This window comes from Halichoerus grypus, chromosome 5 (assembly GCF_964656455.1).
Source record: "Halichoerus grypus chromosome 5, mHalGry1.hap1.1, whole genome shotgun sequence".
NCBI classification, from domain to species: domain Eukaryota; kingdom Metazoa; phylum Chordata; class Mammalia; order Carnivora; family Phocidae; genus Halichoerus; species Halichoerus grypus.
In genome coordinates, this window is record NC_135716.1 from 126,288,130 (window position 1) to 126,308,599 (window position 20,470).

At 36.0% G+C, this 20,470-nt stretch overlaps 1 protein-coding gene and 1 non-coding gene across 3 annotated transcripts in view; one reads left to right on the forward strand and one right to left on the reverse strand.

Moving 5' to 3' along the window:
• Positions 1–20,470, forward strand: part of SLC44A5 (solute carrier family 44 member 5) — a 350,669-nt gene that overhangs the window by 70,891 nt on the left and 259,308 nt on the right. The window lies entirely within an intron of this gene.
• LOC118540013 (U6 spliceosomal RNA) lies at positions 1,875–1,978 on the reverse strand. The gene has a single exon (XR_004919427.1). It is a non-coding gene; the product is annotated as a U6 spliceosomal RNA (small nuclear RNA).

The window sequence follows — 20,470 nt, forward strand, 5'->3', positions numbered from 1 at the left end:
GAGAGAAACTGTTCTTTTAAAATTGTATGTTAAAGGCAGGATTCAAAGAATGGGTGTGCCTGATGAATTTATGCTCTGTTCCCATTACGCTTGGGGAAACAAGGTCCACAAAAGATGGAGTAGGTGGAGAAGGGGGCAGCACCTGAGGGGTGAACAGGGGAGGCAATGGAAATAAATCGCAGGAACTGAGGGACGCAATGGCAGTGGAACATGAAGAGCGGGTCTGAGCCCTCAGGAGGCTGTCATGGGTTCTCCAATGCCATGCAACCATTATGTATCTGGTCTGGAAAGACAATGGTCAACCCTGGGATTGTTAATTATATTCCTTTTTTTTAAGGATTTTATTTATTTATTTGACAAAGATAGAGAGAGAACACAAGTTGGCAGGGCAGCAGGCAGAGTGAGAGGGAGAAGCAGGCTCCCTGCTGAGGAAAGAGCCTGACGTGGGGCTCGGTCCCAGGACCCTGGGATCATGACCTGAGCCGAAGGCAGATGCTTAACCAACTGAGCCACCCAGGCGCCCCTAATTATATTACTTTAAATGGAATTATATGACTTCAAATGTAACTTTTAAATTTTCCCTTAATTTTAGGGGTGCCTGGGTGGCTCAGTCGTTAAGCGTCTGCCTTCGGCTCAGGTCATGATCCCAGGGTCCTGGGATCGAGGCCCGCATCGGGCTCCCCGCTCTGCGGGAAGCCTGCTCCTCCCTCCCCCCCTCCCCCTGCTTGTGTTCCCTCTCGCGCTGGTCTCTCTCTGTCAAATAAATAAATAAAATCTTTAAAAAAAAAAAAAAATTTTCCCTTAATTTTATATTTAAATTTATTTTTTGAATATCCAGAAAGGTTGAAAGAATAATACATTATGAACACTTGTATATTCATTCCCTTGATTCAACAATTGTTCCTATTTTGCCATATTTGCTTCATATAACCATTTGTGAGTATGTGTATTTTCTTCTGAATGCCTTGAAAATTAGCTGCAGACATTGTGATATTCACCATAAATGTTTTATATAACCACAATATTATCAACACATTTAAGAGAATTAAATATATATATAATGAAATAATAACCAAGTTATTTTCAAATTTTTCTAATTGTCCACAAATGATTTTTATTTTTTATTTTTTTTAAAGATTTTATTTATTTATTTGAGAGAGAACAAGAGAGAGAGCATGAACGGGGGGAGGCGGGGAGGGGCAGAGGGAGAGGGCGAAGCAGGCTCCCTGCTGAGCAGGGAGCTCCATGTGGGGCTCGATCCCAGGACCCTGGGATCATGATCTGAGCTGAAAGCAGATGCTTAACTGACTGAGCCACCCAGGTACCCTGACAAATGCTTTTTAGATCTCTTTTTTAAAAGCCAGGATTCAAGTAAGGTTCAGAGATTATATTTGACTTTTATGTCTCTCCAGTGTCTTTTAATCTAAAAGTCTCTCTTTCTTTCTTTATAACTTTTACTTTTTGAAGACATTGCAGGACAGTTGTCTTTTGGAAGTTCCCACATTCTGCATTTATCTGATTTCTCCCATTTGGTGTTGTTTTCCTAGTTCTTATACTCTCTGGATTTCCTGCAAAATCAAAGTAAATCTAATAGCTTGGTTAGATTCAAGCTAAACATTTTTTAGCTAGAATATTGTGCAGATGATGTCCTTATCTCATATTGTGTTACTAGAAAAGGCATGTAATGCCAGAGTTTCCACTAAAATTACATTGTTTGATAATTTGGTTAACATGATAATCACCAGATCTCTTCATTATGAAGGCATATTTTTTTTCTCTTTACAATTAGCAAGGACTCTGTGGGATAATATCCTGAAATTTTGTGAATAACCAATAATCTTTCACTGAAAGATTTTATTTTATTTTATTATTTAAAAAATATGGAATGCTTCACAAATTTTCGTGTCATCCTTCTGCAGAGTTCATGCTAATCTCTGTATCGTTCCAATTTTAGTATATGTGCTGCAGAAGCGAGCACTCACCTAAAGAGTTTAAGTGTCCAACAATACTCCTTGCCTGAAACAATTATATCATTAGGAATTGTAAAAGTTGTGATTTTTGTAATTTATATATAATTTCTTCTATATTTATTAGGTGGCATTCTTCTGTGAAGAGTAACTTTCCCTCATCCACTGGTCCTTGTATTTCTTTCTAAAGAAGCAGGACACCGTTATAATTTAAAAAAATGATTATAGCAATTTTGCATATAGAGAAAAACAAACCCAGCTGTAATCTCAACAGCTAGTAAACCAGTGTTAACAATTTGGTGTTTCTTTCCATTCTTCTTTCAAAGCCTATAAGTATATATATTACAAAATTTGATACATAAGTTTTATATCCAGCCTTTTATAGTTAGTATTATATCATTATCAGTTCACTTTGCTGTTAGATATTATTTAAAGTATTTTTGCTGGCTGTCTGCCATCTCATAATTAGGATGTGGCATACTTTATTTCCCTATTCCCTCACAACGAGGGGGCCATATAACCTGGTTTGTCCAGGGCAGTTCTTATTGATGACTGTTGTCTTTGCAAAATTATTAAAGCACCCCCTTTTACTCCTGGAGTCATCTCAGTTTGGAAGACAAATTATATAGTCACCGTATCATCACTGTACTTGCAATTGACCATTTGCTGTTTTTAATTTTCTAATCTATTTAGTCTTGCATAAATCTTTGGGTGCATTTCTTATTATTTCATGAGGATAAATTTCTAAAAGTCCTGCATCAGGCTCCCTGCTCAGTGGGAGTCTGCTTCTCCTTCTCCTTCTGCCCTCCACCCCCCCACCCCCCCGCTGCACTCTTGCTCTTTCCCTTGCTCGCTCACTCTCAAATAAATAAAATCTTTAAAAAAAAAAAGAAATAATAAATGTACAGAGTAATAGTAGCCTTCTCCTTATCTAGCTTATTTGTCTTAAGCTGTGAGTTTTTGATAAAGAATTGCTTATTTAGCCTACTGGGAATAGCAAATGGTAAAAGTTTCTTGTTCAAGGTTACATAACCAAAAACAATTGAGTAGGAATTTGAACCTAGATCTGTCTGTCTTCAGTCTTATCCATGTGTCCTGCTGCCTCATGTAAGTACTGCCATCATGTACCCACTATTGCTAAATAGGCAAACAATGGGAAAATAAATATTTTCTCTCTGTGAGTTTTTAGTAATCATTTGGGATCTGTTTGATTGTTGCCACGGTAATTCTTTATTTATTTTTATCCTCTGTAAATGGGATTGGCAGTATGAAATCAATGTATCGAAACATGCAGTTTAGGTCCTAGTACACAGTGGGTGCTCGATCTGTACTGGTTTCCACCTATACTCACATTGGGTTATCATAACCATCTGCTAATGGGTCTGTGCAGGGCTTAAAGGAGAAGCAAACGAAGGGGGACCGATTACCTCTCCCTCTTTTCTACTTTCCAAAGCTGCTCTCTCTGCTTTCCCTCAATGTTGATTCACACATTGAAGAAGGGAATAGGAGTCAAACAGACTCCAGGGCATTGACAAGTGAAGGAAACACAATTTAAGTCACTGCAAACGATGTTGATCCCTCTTTTTATCTTCTGTTTCAAAAGCTGTTTGTTCAGAATAAGAAAGCCATCTTCAAGCTCTGGAAATAGAACACTGCATATGTGGCTTAGTTCCAGCTTGTTTGGGGACAGGTTCTAACTCGGAAACACAGGACTAGTGAGTGGGGAGAGGACGGACTGGGGAGAATATCATCCATAGATACTTGCCAGAGTCACTCCACCACTGCTGCCAAGTAAGTCTGAGCGACGGCGGGACGGTAGAAGGAATCTGGCTGACTCTAATCTCCTAACACAGAAGAAGGAGGATTGGCTGGAGTTTAGCAGCTAAATTCAACTTAGAACCTTAACTATGATCATTTCAGGAAGCATGGCTGAACTAAAGCTAGTTTTATTTAGGTTTTTCTTATTCTAAATAGTGGACTGCTGTGGAAGTTCTTGCAAGGAAAAGCAGAGAGACACTATGACAGAGTCACGTTTCCGCCAGAAGATACTAGACCAGGAAAGAAAAAAGTGTGGACTCTTTTATAGATGAGAAGGGAGTTCTCATCTATTCTTAACCTATTCTTAACTTCAAAGTGTGACACTTTAGGCTTTATAGTATTCTATGGTTTTTAAAACATTTTCACAAATATTAGCTCTTTGACCATTGTAACATGGCCTCAAGAGGCAAGTCAGGCAGATGTCCATATCTCAGAAGAAGAAATGAAACATGGAGAAATTGTGATTTTCCCCAGTTTTACAGAATTAGAGATGACAGGGAATCCTTGACGCCTACATCAGTGAGTTCTGCATTCCACCCCAATGCTTATATAGTTCCAGAGATTACACCTTTTCTCTGGTCTTAGACTTTTTGTTTTGTTTTGTTTTGTTTTGTTGGCTTTTTAAGCTAGTCCATTTGTGAATAGTTGTTAAAAGAATGATTATATGGTTGCCTCCCCCAACTTCAGTGCAACATTTCAGAGTGTGCCTACCATGTTGTCTGAAATTTGGGTGCTACAGCTACTCTCTGTTTTTGTTATCCTCTTTTGTGTCCTTGTGTAAGGCTGAGCAGAGTTTATTGCTGTACATATATCACATTTGGAATTTATGATAGCTTTCTGTTAATGGGTTGGATATTATTGTGTTTCAACCTCTGTGACCCTATGTCAGGACAACTCAGCTTGGGGATATATTGCTGAGTTGTAATTTAAAAACCCTTGGCCCTTCTCTCTGTCAAACAAACTTGAACATAAAACAGTGTTGTATTAAATAGGATGGAGTTAGGATTTCTTTTTCAGTAAACAATGGATATTTGAAAAACAGCATATGCTTAAAATAACATGTGCGCACGCTCTCTCTCTCCTTTTTTCCCTCTTTTAGATTGGTCACAATGTATGAAAGCATAATACAAAGTGGGAAATGATCTCTTTTAGTTATCATGGTGCTATTTAAAAAAAAATCTTATTATATTTTGTTTACTGGAAATAATAACATCAAGCACTTATGTCTTAGTTACTTTTTAAAAATTTTAATTCCAGTATAGTTAACATACAGTGTTATATTAGTTTCAGGTGTACAATATAGTGATTCAACAATTCTGTGCATTACTGGATGCTCATCATGATAAGTGTAATCTTAATCCCCTTCACCTCTTTCCCCCATCCCTCCACCCACCACCCCTCTGGTAACCATCAGGTTGTTCTCCAGTTTAAGAGTCAGTTAAGAGTTACCAATAACTTCCTGTGGTTATAGAAGATATTGTTTTCTAATTTTCTAACAAATGATTTTTTTTTAAGAATAAAAAACTGCTTCTATCAAATAACTCCTAAGAAAACAACTTTAAATCATTTTTTGTTTCTTTCTAGTCTTTCTCTGTTTTTGTTATTTTATTCCTTAATTTGTTTAAGAAATATTTATTGAGTACATAATATGGATCAATCACAGTGCTGGGCACTGGACATATTGAGGTATACAAGATAAGCAACTTAACGGTTGTTGATAGAATGGGTAATAATAGGGGTGCCTGGGTGGCTCAGTTGGTTAATCATCAGACTCTTGGTTTCAGCTCAGGTCATGATTTCAGGGTCTTGAGATCAAGCCGTGGGTCAGGCTATGCAATCAGCATGGAATCTGCTTGAGATTCTCCCCCTCTCCCTCTGCTCCACTCTCTCTCTCTCTCTCAAATAAATACATTAAAAAAAAAGAATAGGTATTAATAACCATGGTAGTGAGTGCTACAAATGAGAAGTGTAGGCTGCTGTACTCTACAGTGTGGACCTAATTTAGTTTTTCTAAAGAAATTATTTAAGGGGCGCCTGGGTGGCTCAGTCGTTAAGCGTCTGCCTTCGGCTCAGGTCATGATCCCAGGGTCCTGGGATCGAGCCCCGCATCTGGCTCCCTGCTCTGCGGGAGGCCTACTTCTCCCTCTCCCACTCCCCCTGCTTGTGTTCCCTCTCTCGCTGTGTCTCTCTCTGTCAAATAAATAAATAAAATCTTTAAAAAAAAAGAAATTATTTAATATATTCCTATGTAATGTATTTTAAATAATTGGGATCGTATGATATATAAAATTTAGTATATTTTTTCTTAAAACTATATTGTGAATATTTTCCCATTTCTTTATTCTTTGAGAATGCTATTTCTTAAAAGATTAATTTATTTATTTCAAGGGGAGGGGAGTGGCAGAGGGAGAGGGAGAGGGAGAGAGAAAATCCCAAGCAGACTCCCTGCTGAGCGTGGATTCCCCAACACAGGGCTCAATCTCATGATCCTGAGATCATGACCCTGAGATCATGACCTGAGCTGAAATCAAGAGTCCGACGCTTAACCAACTGAGCCACCCAAGCACCTCATAGAATGTTATTTTAAGCACCTCATAGAATGTTACATAATTTTCTACTGGATCTATATACCAAATTTATTAGAAATTGGAATATTTCCTGGAATTTAGACTTCTCATAAGCATCATTCATCCTGAGGTTTATAATGATCAAAAGCTCACATGTGAAAGCATATGAATTAATTTCTTTTAATTATGTCTGCCTTGTACCTTTTGCTTTAAAAGAATCAGGACTTAGAATTTATGGGTCCTAGAGATAAAAAGGTAGTTATAGCACTCCTTGCTTTAATAACCTCGCTGTCACTGCTTTACGATATTTGGGAAATCTCAGAGAATTAAAATAGAAGGGATGGCAAAATGATGGCTGAGCTCTCATGGTCCTTCTGGACTCCAAATTGAGAGTTCTTCCTGGACTTAGTGTAGGTACTTAGCTGATTGTGGGGAACTTAGGGACAGCAAGAGACATTGTTGCAAATAAACTTTTTAAAGAGAAGGTGACTCCACAATTGTTGATGTTTGGAAAGCATTTACTTTGATATTTATTTATGAGTTACTTGCTTTTTATTTTTCCTTTCCCAATTTTTTCTTCTCCTTGTTTTAGTGTGTTCCTGTGTGCTCCCACCTTGTTTTGCATGGCATGCCTTCTATTTATCTGAGATCATTTCTTTTGTGTGCGGGTCAGACCTATTGTCAGATGTCTCACTGGGGTGAAAGTCATCCAAACATAAATCTTTTTTTTTGCTCTCTTGCTTTCCCCCTCCTCTTTGTGTGTTGCCATTTTCTTCTCCACTTTTGCATTCCTTCTTTTGTTTTCTTGAGCTACTTGTCCCACCTCCATTCCTCCTTAACTTTCTTGGGTCATAAGTTCTCTTTTACACTCAGTGGTATAGCTGCTTCTTTTCATTCTACTGTGCTTTGGTATTCTGTGCTACCTCTCTCTTTCTCCCTTCCTCTCTCTCTCAGTGTATTTAATATGTGTTTCACCTTGGCTCTGCTCGTTTGTGCTTCTGAATTGCTGCAGCAGCTTCTCATACATCCTATGTAGACTCAGGGAAAGGAAAGGGAAAGGACAGATGTTGTAGTCACTAATGGAACAGGAACTCCAAATGCAAATTCACTTAGGAAAGGGACTAACTGAAAAAGGAAATTTCCCTAAGATGTTTCTCCTATTAAGAAGTTCCCTGTCTGGGACTGTGTCACACTAGAAAGCTTTTGCACAGTGAAGGAAACCATCAACAAAACAGAAAAGCAACCTACAGAATGGGAGAAGATATTGCAAATGATAAATCTGGTATGTGGTCAAAATCCAAAATATTTAATAACTCATAACTCAATCACAAAAAAACAAAGGATCAAATTAAAAGATGAGCAGAAGACCTGAATTGACATTTTTTCAAATAAGACATATAGATGGCCAGCGGGGATGTGAAAAGGTGCTCAACATCACTAACCATCAGGGAAATGCAAATCAAAACCACAATGAGATATCATCTCATGCCTATCAGAATGGCTATTATCAAAAGACAAGAAATAACAAGTATTGGCAAGGATGTGGAGAATAGGGGATCCTTGTACAGTATTGGTGGGAATGTAAATTGGTAAAGCCACTATGGAAAACGATATGGAGGTTCCTCAAAAAAATCAGAAGTAGAAATACCATATGACCCAGCAATTCCACTTCTAAGTATTTAACCAAAGAATACAAAAACACTAATTTGAAAAGACATATGCAATCTTATGTTCATGCAGCATTATTTACAGTAGCCAAGATATGGAAGCAACCTAGGTGTCCATAGATAGATAAATGGATTGTGTATATATTTATGTGTGTGTGTGTGTGTGTGTGTGTGTGTGTATAGACCTACATATATACACAATGGCATATTACTCAGCCATAAAAAGAATGAAGTCTTGTCATTTGCAACAACATAGGTAGACCTAGGGGGGTACTGTGCTAAGTGACATAAGTCAACTAGAGAAAGACAAATACTGTATAATTTCACTTATATGTGGAATCTAAAAACATCATAAATGAACAAACAGAACAAAAAAGAAACAGACTTATAGATACAGAGAACAAACTGATTGTTGCTAGAGGGGAGGGGTTCGATGAAATAGGTGAAGGGGATTAAGAGGTACGGTTGTCCAGTTATAAAATAAATAAGTCATGGGAATGTAATGTACAGCATGGAGAGTATAGTCAGTAATATTGTTAACAACTTTGGTGATAGACAATAACTAAACTTGTTGTTGTGACCATTTCATAATATATTTAAATATCGAATCACTGTGTGATATACTCAAAAATAATACAATATTGTATGTTAGTTATTCCTTTTAAAATTTATTTTAAAATTTTATTTTAAATTCCAGTATAGTTAACATATAGCATTATATTAATTTGTGACAGTGTTATATTAGTTTATATATTAATTATTATTTAGTAAGAAAATGTTTCCTGGCTCAGTCCAGAGATTCCTTATTGTTTTCAAAGAAGATATCTAAAAATAGGCTGGTCCTCCAAATATGATTATTTATGGAGCCACACCCAATTCTTCCCATGAACAGAACTGTTTTAGAGAATTGCAATGGGAGAGATATTCTAAGAAGCAGCTTCTTAGAACACTTTGAAATAGGTTTTAAAATTAAAAAAAAAAATTTCACACACATGATATGCTTCAATACTCCATATGACAAAAAGGTTATTCAAGAAGTCTTAACCTAGCTTGTAAGAAGAAGGGTCAAAGAGTCAATTTGACAAAACTTATTGTGGGGCTACTATGAGCCATATCCTGTGCTGGATGCTGGAAACTTACAGGTGAGTAGGCATCCGTAGTACCTGCCCTGGTCACAGTCTACCAGAGAACTCACATTCATCTATCAGCTCATTCATATATTTATGCCACATAAATGAGCAGTTTTAGACCTTGATTTAACTAGTTCACAGCCAAACTGTTGCTTACTGTCCATGGGAACTCATGCTGTAGATAAGGAACTCATATTTTACATATGAAAAGAATAGTAAGTCAAATCATATTGACACAAAATTTCAGATTTTGGATTGATAAAAAATTTTTGAAATAACCAAGAACTTTTCATAGTGGCCCTATTATACTTGGAAGATTGGACTGGATAATTTCTAAGGCCCCTTCCAGTTATTAAAAAACATGTTTTCTGATTTTATTCATGTCTATTTTATAATAAATTTTATTAATAAATTGCTCTCCATCTGTAAGAATCATATATCTGAAAGACCTTTGCATAACTCAGACAAGGTAAAATAGTTTTTCTACACAAACATCACATTTTCTTTTCAGTTATAACAGGTGCCCCCAAATAGTACTGGACATAAGGTCTGGGTTTGTCCTCATAAATCAGTGTAATTCTCTGGCCTTGAGTAATTATGTCAAAATAATTCACCTTTATTCATAATTGGTTATTTAAATAAACAGTCTGTCATTACCTTTGCAGAGTCTGAAACAAACTGCTTAGTTGATGCAATCGGTATGTTTTCCGACAACGTGTGTTTGAAAATACTAAGTACCTAATTAAGTAGTAAAAAATAATCCTGTTCCAAATTTTTGTTGGTAAAGGAGAAAGATTAAAACAATTATCTCAGGCTAGAGGGGAAAGGAGTCCAAATAGAAAAGAAGCTCATTCATTTGGTGTCTGTGTCTCATTTTTCACTTGGACACTATGTCAGCATTTCCTTTAGCACACGTAGAATATCTGAGCCTTCACAGGACAGCTGCACTGACTCACCTGTAAATGTAACACATTTTTATAGTTGTTGTCACCCTCAGGATCTTGGTGTGACAGAAAAATATTGGCTGAAAGACCAGTGTAGAAGAATGTGGATTAGCTTTGAAGGGTTCAGAGGTTAGACTCAAAGAAGTATAGAGCTATTATCAAGTTTTAGCTAGGGATATTTGGTTGTAGTACATATAACAAAAGAGACTGTAAACAAGAACCCCAGCAGGTTAAATAGATTTTTTTCATATTAATAGCAGCAAGGTATAATTTGAATGGGAAATGATAGGTTAGTGGTCCTTTACATATTATTGATTTAAAAATTAGGGTAAGATTCGATCTACTCATCATGCAATAAAGAGAAGAGGCAATAGGAAAAGTATAATTTTCCCTTCAAAGCCTCCCCTTTGTGTGCTGGATTAGACCTCCTCCTGCACTTCCAGTTATGTACTGATCAGTATTGTTGAATAGCATTCATTTTCAAGAGATTGGTTGGCAACCTTTAACTAGGAATTTAAATCTAACTAGAATTGTTTTAGATGTATGCAAGGAGACATATATTTTTGTTTGTATATGCCATTTAAGATAAGCTTTAAGTTTACTAATAGCACTCTGTTATATTTCTTTTATAAACTCAGCATGTTTTATTTTTAAGCTTTTATGTTATAGAGTGGTTTATGTCACTCACTATCTAGTAAAAATGGATAAAGTTATGGACAAAGATGCACTTTACAGCATCCTTAGATTATGAGTTCTATGAATAAATTATCTAACAATAATCTGAATTTGAGATGCTAAATGATTGGATTCTGATAAACACGATTCTTCCATTAAAATCATATATATTCGCAAGCACCTTTGAGAAATGTGTTATGCCAGTTCATCTAATTCAAGCTCTAAGATGAGATTTGCATCAAAATGATAAATGATGGCCACCTACACAAGTCACTATAGAATTTCTTCCTTCTGTTTAATGTTATTTGCGTGGTTCAGATCTGAGTCTTCCTCTAATAGAGCACTGGACCTGGAGTCAGAAGATCTAGATTCCAATTCTGGTTTCATGGATAACTAACCATGTGACAATGAGTAAATCCTTTTACCTTGGGCTCAAGGTTCTCATAGGTGAAATGAGCCTAACAATATTATCCTACCTAATTGATAGAGTTGGTATGAGGATCAAATAGAATTAAGTAAGAGAGTGGACAAAAGGGCTCTGAATACTGTAATCACCCCAAGTAAATTAATAATAAAAATAAGGTAGGCAAATTTACCAAATACTTTTTAATAGAAAATTTTCTTATTTTTTAATAACACAAAATGAAATTTTTCTGCCATAAAATATATAAGGGAAACATAAATATGGAATATGATCCCATGGATGTCCATTTCCTTCCTCACCCCTCTTTGCCTAGTTAACTTTACTCAGACTTTCTCAGAAGAATCTTACCCAACTGCTTTATCCTTCACTCATAGGGTAATTACAGTGGGTAATTATGCACTACCCCATTATACAACCCCATACTCACTAGACTTCTTCTACATAGCATGTATCACCCTTTGTAATGTCTACTTCTGTGCATATTTGATTCTCTCTCCCATTAGATCATAAGCTTCATGAGGGTGTGAACTTGTTCTGCTCACATACCTGAACACCAGTAAGGTGTGTGGCACCAAATCATCGCTGCGTGACTGTTGGATAAAAGTTTCAGCTGTTAATATGTTTATCTAAATCAATTTGAGTCACTAACCAAAAATTGGATTCAGGATTGCTCAAAAAGTCAATATAGTAATCTGCAGAGATGAAGGAATAGTCAGTCATTCTACTTGAACTTGTACTAATTAATTATGCTCGCTTTAAGCCCAGATGCAGATTGAGGCCCTAGGTCCAAAGTAAATTCAATTCTTTTAATGTCATATGAAAGGGATTTCTGGTTTTAGTACTATTTCTTGGACTGCATTCAGTCATCTTAGATGTTAAAATCTTCTGGCTGTAAATAAATTTTGAGTCAATTTTTCATTATCCATTTATAAAATAATCCCTTTAAGTAGGATTACATTTTCAGAGAGAAATCCATCTTTTAAGGGTTTTATTTTCTACTTGAGCTGCGCTTATTTACATGGGTACATTTCCAGATTTATTGAGGTCAAGTCACAGCACATCAACAAGGTTGTGGACTTAGCACTGGACCCAGAGGCTTATGAGTTCCTGTCACAGCTTGGCACATAACTTCTCTGTGGCCTTGTGCCAGTCAGTAAGCACTTCTGGACTTTAATGTCCCAGTCATGCAATTGGGATTATAATATGTGTCTCTTCCCTGTTTCACTTGAATGGTGAGAGGATTAATGAATAGACTGGCTTGACCCTACCTGTAAGAAAGGAGTAAATCACTTGCTTTTTATGGGGTTCACTAACTCTTTGAAGGTAGTAGCTATTTAGTGCTTGGAAAAGATAATTTACTAAATGACCCCAGGTTAGCCTCAAAGATGTAATGCACTTCTCCAAAGTGAGAAATTGTTCACTTCTTGCTGGCAGGAGCAGGCATTCAAGCTTGCATATCATTCTCCAGGAATGGGTTTCATAAATGTGCATATTAGTCACATCACTTTGTTAATACGTTATAAAAATAATGGTGAGATTGTACTGAGAATATATTAAAGTGGATTTTATAGGTAGGTAATATTTGTTCAAATGGGAAACACTCTTGCTGTACTTGATATTTATGTTATTTTGAATTCCTAATTGTTTTCTTGGGAAAAAATGTTCAAGCAAGTTCTAAAAATCATATTTGCTTTTGTCATAGCAATGCTTGTTCAATCACCCCCCCCACGCATAGTCTTTATTTTTTAAATTAAAAGGTATTTTTTAAATTAACTGATGTAACTACCATGTAAAGGTCTGTAAAACATGTTTTATGTTATAAAAGAAGTCCCATACGTGAAAAGTTTAGAAAGTACTGTCCAATAACAAGTCTGACTATATTTAGAATGCAAGTCTGGCTATATTTAGCATTCCTGTCCCTGATTTAAGGTAACATTTTGGAATTTCCCCAATGTTTTTGCCACTTCTATTTCATTAACTAATTTTCTGATCTTTGTTGATCAAAATTGGGTTCAGAGAGCAGGTATCTTTATTCTTCTTTTTCATTCCTCAAACCAGTATTCTTATCAAGCACACCAAGAATTTATCAGATGCACCAATTTTAGCAAATAGACTTCTTTGGGGTGCATAGCTATTTGAAGCTCTTCATAATTACCATATCTTGAGATGGTATATGTGAATGTGTTTAACACAATGTCTAGTAGCAACATATAGATGTTCAGTAAATCTGTTTTTAATTCCCTTTTTGCCTTTAAAACATCTGTATCAGGAGTGTGACATTCACATCCTCCAAATGGTCAAGTGGTCTGTGGTATATGCCCTGAGTAGTCTCAGGTCTCTTTCTTTCTCCTTTAATCCTCTTACAAGTTTTCTATTCATAGTATTGCTTTTTCTCCAATCCAGGTTTCTTTTCACTGAAATATGCATTGTGATCTTTGAAATCCAGCTGCAAATTTATCCTATCAAGTTTGAAAATACATTATTTCCTTTGTCCTGAACGTCCTTGCTCTTTCTGCTCCTCCAGCCTCTTATTTAAGGACCAGCTACTCTAATAAGCTTTCCCTAACCCTCTGCTTTGATTTAGATACCCCTCATCTCTAATGTAACAGAAACCCATACGTATCTCTATTAGTATTTAAAATATTATAATTGTTAGCTCCCTAATCTGCTTCATCCACTAGGCTGTAGGTCTCAGCCACTGAGGTTCTCATGCACTGTATTTCATCTCTGTAACTCAGGGCTTAGCATGTGATCAGCATTCGAGAAATATTTACTGATTCTATAAATAAAATTGCATTTATTTTCTTGTATTAGTATCTTCAATTTATTACCCGTTGTGCTTTGGAGTATAGGCATCTCAGATCATAACTCTTATTCCTGCCTCTCCTTTATAAGTGGATTTCTCATGTAAATTTTTGAGTATTTCCTCCATTGTGAGTCTTCTTCCAATATCATTCATGTCCTCCAAAGTAACCATTCTATTTTTATAGTTTTAACTGAGCATTTTTACCTCACCACTTTCATTTCCCATTTAAAGCCTTCTTGGTCAAAGCTGTAAATTTCTGGGCAAACCTATCGATTCTTACATTTGTGCAATCACCAACATCAAGAAATGTGCATTTTCATCCCCCTTAGAATCCCTCCCGTGGCCCCTCCCAATCACTACCACTTCCCCTAAAGGTAACTATTATTTACCTTCTAATATCAGTTATTAGTTGTTTATTTTTTATAGACTAAGATTAAAATTATAAAAGTGAGAATTACTCATTTGTAGAATAAGATAAGCCTTGGGGGAAATGGAAATTTTGTATATTAATTTACCTTAAGAGAACTTTATTACCCACATACACACACATATATGAAGTCACTTTGTCAACTTATGATCATAAAAATGTTCTGTATGGCTCTGTTGGCCATGGAAGTATTAAAAATGAATCATTGGGAGATAAATGAAAAGGATTGGAACAAAAATTTTTCCCTCAGCATAAAGGGAAAAAAATATGTAACAGCCTGGAAACAAAATTTGGGATTTTTGAAAAAACTTTATTTTTTTAAAGTTTGTATATTCTCTCAGATTTTGCATCTCTAGCCTACTGATGTGGACACATTAGAGACATTTTCCAGCTCTTATTTTGGTGACTCAGAGTACTGCTATGCCATGGCCCATGGTGGATTAGACTGGCTGAACATTATTACTGGAGCAGTCCTATAGCTCTTTATGTAGACACAGTCTTTTGTTCCAACCTAAATATTATGACAGGCCAATAATTCTTTCAGCATGTGAGAACTTGTTATTGTAAATGGACAACTTGAACAGACATGTATTACTTCAGAGGTTCATAAGGTCAATACATTTTTTTTTTCAGAGAATATGATTCAGGTACTGAGATTTTGAGTCCACAAATACAAATTATTAATATGTATTAACATTATTAAGGAGAGGAATTAATTGACATTACTTGAGAGGAGATGTTGAGAAAGGGTTGAGATAATGTGAAACTACTCAGGAATTCTTTTTTTTTTTTTTTTGCAGAGCAAATTCTTTTATTTTTTTATTGTTATGTTAATCCCCATACATTACATCATTAGTTTTAGATGTAGTGTTCCATGATACTACTCAGGAATTCTGATATGTTTTTGTAATTATTTCTGTGGCTGTGAGTGTCACTTTGTTTATTTATATATATATAGATTTATTGAAGTATACTTTACATGCAATATCCTATTAGTTTCAGGTGTACATCATGGTGATTCAATATTTTTATGTATTATGAAATAATCCCCATGATAAATCTAGTCATCATCCTCACCATACAAAGTCATTACAATATTATTGACTACATTTCCTATGTTGTACATTGCATCTTCATGACTTATTTATCTTATAACTGTAAGTTATTATCTCTTAATCCCCCTTACTTATTTTACCTGCCCTCCAACCCCTCTTCATTCTGGTAATCAACAGTTTGTTTCCTGTATCTCTGAGTCTGTTTTTGTTTTGTTTTTTAAATTCCACATTTAACTGAAGTCATATAGTATTTGTCTTTCTCTGTCTGACTTATTTCACTTAGCATGATATCCTCTAGTCCATCCATGTTGTCACAATGGTAAGATTTAATTCCTTTTTATGGCTGAGTAATATTCCACTGTATATATTTATATACACATTTATATACCACATTTTCATTATCCATTCATCTATCAATGAATACTTGGGTTGCTTCCATATCTTGGTTACTGTAAATAATGCTGCATTGAGGTTAGGAGTGTATATATCTCTTTGGATTTGTGTTTTCATTTTCTTTGGATAAACACACCTGGAAGTGGAATTGCTGAGTCATATGATAGTTATATTTCTAATTTTTCTGAGGAAACTTCATACTGTTTTCCATAGTGGCTGCACCAGTTTACATTCCTAGTTTCATACTGCTGTGGTCAGGAAAAAAAATGCCTGATAGATTTCAATCTTCTTGAATTTATTGAAGCTTATTTGTGGTCTAATATGTGATCTATCCTGGAGAATGTTCCATGTACACTTGAAAAGAATGTGCATTCTGCAGTTTTTGGATGAAATGATTAGTATACATCTATTAAGTGTATCTGGTCTAACATGTTGTTTAAAGCCAATGTTTCCTTATTAATTTTCCATTTGGATGATCTACCCATTGATGCAAATGGGCTATTAAAGTCTCCTATGATTCTATTACTGTCAATTTCTCCCTTTATGTCTGTTAATGTTTGATATATATATACATACTCCCATGTTGAGTGCGTAAATATTTAGAATGTTATATCCTTTTTTTGGACTGACCCCTTTATCATCTTGCAGTGTCCTTTTTGTCTTTTGTTACAGGCTGTGTTTTAAAGTTTGCTTTGTCTGATATAATTATTGTTACATCTGCTTTCTTTTTCTTTTTGTTTCCATTTTCATGGAATATCTTTTTCTTTCTTCACTTTCAGTCTCTGTATGTCTTTAGATATAAAGTGTGCCTCTTATAGGAAGCATATAGATGGGCCTTATTTTTTATCTATTGGAACATTTAGTCCATTTATATTTAAAGTAATTATTGATAGGTATGTACTTTTTTTTAAGATTATATTTATTTATTTGAGAGAGAGAGTGAGAGAGAGAGATCACGAGCAGGGGGGCAGGGTAGAAGGAGAAGCAGACTCTCCATTGAGCAGGGAACCCAATGTGGGACTCTATCCCAGGACCCTGGGATCATGACCTGAGCAGAAGGCAGACGCTTAACCAACTGAGCCACCCAGGTGCTCGATAGGTATGTACTTATTGCCATTTTGTCAATTGGTTTCTGATTGTTTTGTAGTTCTCTTCTTTTCTTCTTCTCTTTGTCTCTTCCATGTGGTTTGATGGTTTTCTTTAGTGTTGTATTTGGGTTCCTTTCTCTTTATTTTTTGTGTATCTATTGTAAATTTTTGGTTTGTGGTTATTATCAGGCTCATATATATTGACATATATACATATATATAATCAGTCTATTTTAAGCTGATGACTGGTTAAGTTTAAGTGCATTCTTTTTTTTTTTTTAAGATTTTATTTATTTGAGGGAGAGAGAATGAGAGAGAGAGAGAGAGCACAAGAGGGGGGAGGGTCAGAGGGAGAAGCAGACTCCCTGCTAAGCAGGGAGCCCGATGTGGGACTTGATCCCGGGACTCCAGGATCATGACCTGAGCCGAAGATAGTCGCTTAACCAACTGAGCCACCCAGGCGCCCAGTTTAAGTGCATTCTAAAAGCAATATATTTTTACCACTCCCCCTCCATGTTTTATGTTTTCGATGTCTTATTTTACATCTTTTTCTGAGTGTATCCCTTGACTTCTTATTGTAGTTATAGTTGATTTTACAATTTTTGTCTTTTATACTAACTTTTTAGGTGGCTGATTTACTGCCTTTACTATAAATTTGCCTTTACTGGTGAGATTTTTTTCTTTCATATATTTTTCTTATTTCAGTTATGATTTTTTTTCAACTTAAAAAAGACCTTTTAGCATTTTTTTTTTAAAGATTTATTTATTTTAGAGAGAGAGAGAGAAAGAGAGAGTGTGAGCAGGGGGATGGGCAAAGGGAGAGGGAGAGAGAGAATCCTCAAGCAGACTACCTGTTGAGTGTGGAGCCTGATGTGGGGCTTGATCCCAGGACACTGAGGTCATGACTTGAGCTGAAATCAAAGAGTTGGCCGCTTAACTGACTGAGCCACCCAGGCAGCCCCAACCCTTTAGCATTTCTTGTAAGGCTGATTTAGTAGTGATGAACTTTAGCTTTAGCTTGTCTCAGGTTTTCCCTTTTAGCACTTTAAATATGTCTTGCCACTTTTTTCTGACTTGCAGAGTTTCTGCTGAAAAATTAGCTGATAGCTTTATGGGGTTTCTTCGTATGGAACTATTTGTTTTTCCTCTTCCTTTAAGATTTTCTCTTTAACTTTTGCCATTTTAATTATGTCTTTGAGTGGATCTCTTTGGGTTCATCTTGTTTAGGATTCCCTGTGCTTCGTGGACCTGGATGTCTGTCCCCTTCCCCAGGTTAAGAAAGGTTTCAGTCATTATTTTTTCAAGTAAGTTTTCTGCCCATTTCTCTCTTCTGTTTTGGGGACCTCTATAAGACAAATATGAGTATGTTTGATGTTGTCCCAGAGATCCTTTAAAGTATTTTTATTTTTTATTTATTTATTTTTTTAAAAGATTTTATTTAGTTATTTGACAGAGAGAGAGACAGCGAGAGAGGGAACACAAGCAGGGGGAGTGGGAGAGGGAGAAGCAGGCTTCCCGAGGAGCAGGGAGCCCGATGCAGGGCTTGATCCCAGGACCCTTGGACTTTATAGAATGCTTAGCAAACATTAGAATATTGTTATTATTACTTGTTATGCCTATCAGAATGCCCATCCTAATAACGCAAGATTAACTTGAAAAAGGAAGAAGAGCCGGTATCTTTAGTTTTGTGCGGGTTAGGGGAATGTAGTAACAAAATCTAAGCTTGCAAAGAAATATCTGATTTATTATATATATATTTTTATTTCTTTTTAGGCTTTCAGAGCTTGACAAAAGAGAGTGCAACTGAGGAGGGTCAGAAAAATCAAGAGATAAGAGGGAAATAATTTCCCGAGAGACTTTCACTGAGATGTGATAGAAAGGCTGACTCTGTCTCTCTTTCACTGTATTGTTCTGTTCCTGTATTGTGTTTTCTAATGTCCACTGGAGTCAGTGATTGGAGCCTTTTACTAAACTAAATTAAATATACCAATATGAACTGCTAATTTTCTAAAGTTCACTTAATACCCTGAACTTAGTATAAGATGAGAAAGAGAATAATTGGGCACTTTACTCAAGGCCCAACTGTGCCCTAAGCATGTTGTATATGTTATAATATTGTTGAAACAACTCTACAAAGTAGGGTGGGTTCTCTCCATTTATATATGGGGACAAGAGGCTCCAAGATGATAAATCTATTTATTCTAGGCTCTACAACTAGAAAATGGTAGTGCTGGCATTCAAGACTATGTTCTCAGAACTCCTTAACCATGCTTTTAACCTTGTACCTAGCATACTGACTTTGAAATGAAATGCTTATTGATTTGATATTTTTAAGATTCTTTCACCAAGGTAATTTTCCTCTGACTTTACCAATAATTGTGTTGATGGGCAGAAATGATTGGGTTCATTATTTCAAGTGAGCTTCAGATTGTTTTATCAGTTAAGGTAGCTGTTGTAACAAGTCTAAAGTGTGTTATGGTTCTAATATGATAGAAATTTATTTTTCTTTCATATGAAGTTTAAAAAACCCATTATAATTGGTGGAGTTGGCTGTTTTCCAAGCGGTGACTCAGGCACCTAGGTGCCTTCCATTTGGTGGAACCTCCACCTTGAACATATGGTTTCCAAGATCTCCTGGTAGAAAAGATGTAAAAAGGGAGATAGTGGTGGCAAAGATCACTTCTGTTCCAGTTGTTGTGAGAGCTAGCCACATGACCCTGCTTAATTGCAAAGGGACTGGGAAGTCTAATCTCTGGCGAGGCAGAGCCATAGGGTCAGTGGGCACATGATCTATCTTGCAGGTTTTTGTAGGCGATAGTTTTACCAAATGTTTTGCTACTGTATACCACAGACCTCCATCTTTTCAGCCTCTGACATTAATTCCTTATTATCTACTGCTTGGCCACAAAACCAATGGCATATATTTTAGGTTTTTCTTACAACAGTACCCCATTTGGAGGAATGATTTTCTGTATTGATTATAATAGACTAATTTCTGTACCAAGTAAACCTTAGAATTGTCATGGTTTAACACAGTAGAAGTTTATTTCTTGCCCACATAATAGCAATGTGTGTCCACAATGGTATATTTGTATGTTGGGGGTAGGGGAAATCAGGGTTAGAGGGACTGTCATTTGAACATTTGTCATTTGAACATCCTGACATTCATTGGTTTTCCACTTTTAACAGATGGCTTCCAAGATCACTTGGGCATTGACAACCAGATAGTGGATGGGAAGATTTTATGGGAGAGCCTACTAGTGGAGCCCATCACTTCTGCTCACATTGCATTAGGCAGAACTAAACCACATGGCCACATCTAACTGTAAGGGAGGTTGGAAAGTCTGGTATAGCTGTGTGCCCAGGCAGAAGGTTGCAGTGGTTTGGTGAATAGCTATTCTCTTCCATAGTGGATAATAATTTTTAAAGCATATTTACATTGGCTAAATCTATACATCTGACAAAGGACTGAGTATGTTCACATGCACTGAACAAGTATTGAAAATATT